This window comes from Lactuca virosa, chromosome 2 (assembly GCF_052849685.1).
Source record: "Lactuca virosa cultivar CGN04683 chromosome 2, Lactuca_virosa_CGN04683_v6, whole genome shotgun sequence".
NCBI classification, from domain to species: domain Eukaryota; kingdom Viridiplantae; phylum Streptophyta; class Magnoliopsida; order Asterales; family Asteraceae; genus Lactuca; species Lactuca virosa.
Window position 1 is genome coordinate 280,575,712 of NC_136427.1, and position 5,535 is coordinate 280,581,246.

The following is a 5,535-nucleotide window of genomic DNA, read 5'->3' on the forward strand; positions in this document are numbered from 1 at the left end:
GAATGATTATGTGGTATATGTTATCACATTGTAGTATCATAGACTCCCACATTATAATATATATATATATATATATATATATATATATATATATATATATATTGCTTATGAACAGTAAAGTTTGGAGCCGATGGTTTGGTGGTTTGGTTTTGTGATTGGTATTGGCTGTTGTGGAGCTTGAGGGTTCATTTTCATTGTCATCAGCGCTTCTGACACACAAGGGACACATGTTCTTCCTATCTTTCTTTTGTCGTTCCAATCGCCTGATGCACCTTCGTTTCCCACCGCCTTATTTTTATTGATATCGATCTTCCCCGTTTTTCTTTTTGTCTCACCGGCGGTCACAAGAAACCAGGTCCATCGGTTTTCGTCGACCTATTCTACCTCCCACCGTCTTTAGTGGTCCTTCTGTCAACTACTGTGTCTGTTGTTACAAGGCCGTTCAAGGTATGAGAATTGAGATTGATCGGCTTATAGTTCGACGAAGTCGGCAACCCAATTTATGTGTTCTTTTTCTCCTCTTTCCGATTGTTAATGATCCATGTGTGGTCTCTTTAAACCCTACAACCAAAAAAACCCCTACTTTGTTTCCATCTTTCGATTTCGATCTGCTGGTCTCCAGTGATTGAAGATTTCACTGGTAGATTGACGAATTGGGTTTCATCGGATGGACCTTCAATCTCCGTCCTCTTCTCCACCGGTGAAAAATAGAAACGCAGATGTCGATAAGTACAACAGATGGACATAAGAAGTAGAGTAGTAGGAGACGCTCCGATTGCAAGTTGATGGTGGTGACTCTAAAACAACACCGAAGACAGATGGTGGTGGAAGCTTCACGAAAATTGTTCCAGCAGAAATCGAAAGATGGAAACAAATTAGGGGTTTTTTTGGTTGTAGGGTTTAAAGAGACCAGATCATTCACAATCAGCCGATCAAAACAACACCGACGACAGATGGTGGTGGACGCTTCATGAAAATTGTTCCTATGGATCTTTCATTTGCCATATCCACTCAAGATTTTCAGGAATTTTTTGAGGTCGGCACCACCGTCTGCTCCGGTTACCGCCATATGAACAGATAAAAATAAATTACTGGATTCATCGCCGAAATTTCAACCTTCCATCAAAGACGGAGTAAAGTGTCCCCCCACCGGTCGTACCCCCTGTTCTTCCTCCTGATCCAGAAGATACTTCAAAACGGAACGAGATGGATTGTTTTTCCCCTGGTTTATAGGATACGTGCCTTTAAGTTTAACCCCAATTTCTCTCAGATCGATCTTATTCAAATTTTCATGCCTCGCTCAGTCGCCACCCTAACTACTAATCCTATTGTTTCGTTTTTTTGTATTATACCAGATGTTGTTGATTTTTCAGTGAAAGTATATGAGTGGTTTTGAGTACATGTATGAATGGTTATTCTTGATGTGAACACAGACAAGAGGGTGAAACGAACACAGTTAATCGTTTCCCCTTTCAGACGTTGCAACAAGCTTGAAGAAAGTCTTAAAAACATGGTGATTTCATTACTTCTTTGACTTTCTTTTGCTGTTTATATGATGATTTTGAGAAATTGATCAGGTTTTATTGTAACCAATTCATCAATACGACCAACAGCAAGCCCATAATCAAGGTGTGTTGAAGTTTCACCTTTCTTCAAAGCCCAGGAAAGCTCGGGGACGAAAGATTGGCTGCAATCTAATGCACAAGTGAGTATCTGAAACTATAACATTGTACATCCGATTTTTTTTAATAAGCCACGAATTTCAAAAATTAACCAAATTATAAAATTTCCCTTTCAATTTTTGTTTATTAGAACATACTTTAAAAAGTTCACTTAGTTTCTTAGTAACTTAAACAATCGTTGTAATAATTTTAAAAAATAACCATATATGTCATCATATTGCTTCAATGAATAGCTAAAACTACTATTTGCTGCAGAAGACAAAGTACGTGATCAAGTTTTTGAAGGAATGAAATCTTTAAATGGATCAATGTTTTGGAGAAGCAACTTCAACCAGTGTTTATTTGCTTCTCAATTTTGGGGAAGCCATTGCAAAAAGAATAAGGTGATCCGAAAAGTTATTTTTTTCTCTTGACATGTATGAGATAATGAGATGATGGTGTTAAGGTACTGTTACTGATTTAATTTTTCTCTCAGTTCAGACATGGTGATGAGTAATGATTTTATTTTTTTTTATTGTTTCATATGCGGATATGTACAGCCAAAAGTGTTAATTAGTGGAAAAACTTTTATTCACTCCCTACATTGGATGCTATGGGAAAAAGATTGGCATTTCTCATGTACATGGATCCTTTTAACACTAGCAATCCTACAATGAGGTAGGGGACATCTACAAGAGACGAATGATGGTTTTTTACACTGGCATTTCTCATGTACATGGATTACAAGGGATATAATCTTTTGGGTGAATATGTTCCATATAACTCCTTCTGTAAGTATATGTTCTTTATTTATGTAGTAATTTAGGTTTTTTTTTTGTTGGCTTCAATGATATTTTAAAAAAAAAAAAAAATCACAAATTCGATACATATGATTATTGATATTTCCAATTGATGGCCAGTTGTGTAACTTAACGTGATTGTTAACGATTGATGGATTATTTGACAAACCATTATCAAGTTCCATGAACGTTGAGTTTTGAAATGATTATAATGAATCAGGTTGACTGGATGGGGTTATGTGTTAACTCTTTGTTGAGCCTATACTGTGGATTTACTCTTCGATTTCCTTTTTTCCTTAAATGTGATTGCTGCCTGTATTGACAAGATTACTAGTTTTGCACATTTTTTTGCAAACAATTGGGCCATAGGCCCAAATTTAGGACGCATCCTTTGTCTGTCTACATAAATATGAGCCTTTAAGCACTTATGATAACATATATGGGAATAGAAGATAATAATTTCTATGCTTTGAAAGTTTTTTTTTTAATTACTAAATAAAAAAATTAAATTTGAACTTATTTTAATTATTTTTTATTCGTAACCTCATCAAATTTACTAAAGTTACTTTTAAATATCAAATGAGGATTGTGACTTTAACTTTTTTTTTTTAAATAAATATCCATGTAACTAATATTATATAAGATGTGATTCCACAACCTGTTAAGTTGTTACTGAAAACTCAATGCATCTCAAACCCTTTACACTTAATTATAAAGATGCACAGCTGTGTTGTGAACATTGCGGGAGTTTTATGAAAAGGTAATTACTCTTATTATTTTTTTTTTTTAAAATAATAATTATTCAGAGTTATTATTTGTAGGCACTTCTTCAATATAAAAAACATAAGATTCAAATTGGCGATGTTTAACTCCCTTTAGCAACCGTATACCCAAAGGCACCTATTGTTGAAATTCAGGTAAACTTAAATCTCAATTTTCTAATAGACTTATTTTAATTCTTTATTCCACTTCATAATTATGATTTTAAAATTGCCTAATGACAGGTGTATTTTTTTCTATAGATTTGGACTGCAAGAATTTTGGTAAGGTTAATGGTGTTGTTTTTTTTTTTTCAGAAAGATGGTGTTGTTATCAGAACTGAAAAGTTTTGTTTTGAAATATTTAATGATGACATGTTGTTGTGCCTTAAAAGATGCTGATTATAAAATTAACTTTGTACGGATGCAGAATAATGATGTGTTTTGTGGATTTAGTGAGATACAACTTGTATTTTCAGTCATTTGATGAACAGTGAACTCCGACTAAATGTGAGAACCTGTTTTGTCCGTTTTTTTTATTGTGAATATGATTAAGCTAATAAAAACATGATAATTTTGTATTTTTTGTTTAATATTCTTTTGCATCTATTTTAAAACTAATATTTGGTGGATTTATGATTGGCATTTTGGATTTTCAAGCAACAATATTTCATGACCTATACGAAGTCTTTGGAAGTTAGGATGTTGATGACCATTATCTATGCCCATATGTCCGTTATGTCTTTGGCAGTGTGCAAGCTTTGTAAGTACAAGTTATTTCAGTTAATGGAAGAGAAATCTTATAATTGGGTTCATTTTTTAAATTCAAACTAGAGCAAGACCTCGCGCACCATTGGCGCGAGTTTGGATGGGTCCGGAAGAATTTGTGCAGTGAGTTTCCTTCAGGTTTGGATAGGTTCGGACGAAGTTGTGCAATGACCTTCCTTTTATATATTATATAAGATGTTAAAAACACTAAGATTGCATTTAGTTACGGAAAAACAGTTTTCATTTTCCGTTTTTCGTTTTCCCTTTTCGGTTTTCGTTTTTTGTTTTCAGTTTTCATTGGAAAATTTAGAAAACGCGTTTAGTTAAAACTTATTCATTTTTCATTTTCAGTTTTATAAAATTAGAAAACGCGTTTCGATGTGTATATTTCTATCGGTTTTCATTTTTAGAAAACGGTAGCGGTGGTAGGATGGGGATGGGGGCAGCGGCGGGGGGCAGTGGTGGTGTCGATGATGGCGACGGTGGTGGTGGTTATGGCGGCGGTGGTGATGTAGCACCTAGTTCCTGGTATGTATTTTATTTAAGTACTTTTGCATTTTTGGCCTTGGACTCGGCGAGTTGAAGGACCAACTCACCGAGTAGAAGCGGGATGAGACCCGGGATTTAAGTGATGGACTCGTCGAGTCGGGTCCCGGACTCGACGAGTAGGCTCTGTATGGACAAAACCCTAATCCGAGGGTTTGCACCCTATTTAAACAACCTTATACAGCCTCCATTGTCCCTTTATGCTCCCAGAAACCCTCTATAGAAAACCCTAGCCGTTGTTGAAGCAATCTAAGCCATTTTGGTGGATTTTGTTGTTGATAGTCTTAAGAAGGAAGGAGAAAGGCTTGAGGAAACAAGAGGAGACCAGAAGGGTTCGAGTTTGTGCTTCATCTTCAGCCATCAGAAGGTATAAAGTTGCTAACTTGCTTGTTCATTTGCTAGATCCCATTTGGTGGAGATTTAGGGCTTTTAAAGCCATTTTAGGTAGCCAACCATGAATGCAAGCATGGTTGGGGACAAGGCTTCGGATCTAGGTCCTTAAAGGGGTCACAAGGCAGAAAGTGGGTGCTTTTACACCCAAGAAAGACTCCATGCAACCCAAGAGCTTGTTGTAGGACCTTTTGGACTCAAAGTCCCATGCATGCACGTAAAGTTTGTAACTTTACGTGCTAGAACGATTGTAGGAGCCCAGATCTACCTTTTGGTCAAGTGTTGTACCTCAGAAATCGAGGATTTAGTGTGTGGATGTCATCGACTCGGCGAGTCCGTTCTTGGGACTCGACGAGTCCAAGGCTTTGAGTCCCATATCTGTTGAGGGTCAAAAAGGACTCAGTTGGGTGTTAGAGGGGTTGTAACAAGACAGAAAGAGTGACCCAACGCATTGGACTTAATTTTAGACCTGGAGTTCATGGGACTCGACGAGTGCTAGAACAGACTCGGCGACTCCAAGGCAATCTTCTTATGGATGAAGATGAACTCGACGAGTTGTTCATACAACTCGGCGAGTCGAAGTCAGGACTTGTTCATCTGTTGAAGATGAAC

The 5,535-nt window shown here is 36.6% G+C and overlaps 1 long non-coding RNA gene across 2 annotated transcripts; it reads left to right on the forward strand.

The window, feature by feature from the left end:
* Positions 1-217: 217 nt before the first annotated feature.
* On the forward strand, positions 218-3,775 carry LOC145157036 (uncharacterized). 2 transcript variants are annotated; one of them, XR_013737056.1, is made up of 7 exons: positions 218-1,513; positions 1,614-1,705; positions 1,938-2,127; positions 2,222-2,452; positions 3,283-3,378; positions 3,466-3,504; positions 3,650-3,775. It is a non-coding gene; the product is annotated as an uncharacterized LOC145157036 (long non-coding RNA). The 2 variants fall into 2 exon arrangements; XR_013737055.1 differs by having other exon boundaries at positions 3,466-3,698.
* The last annotated feature ends 1,760 nt before the right edge of the window (positions 3,776-5,535 follow it).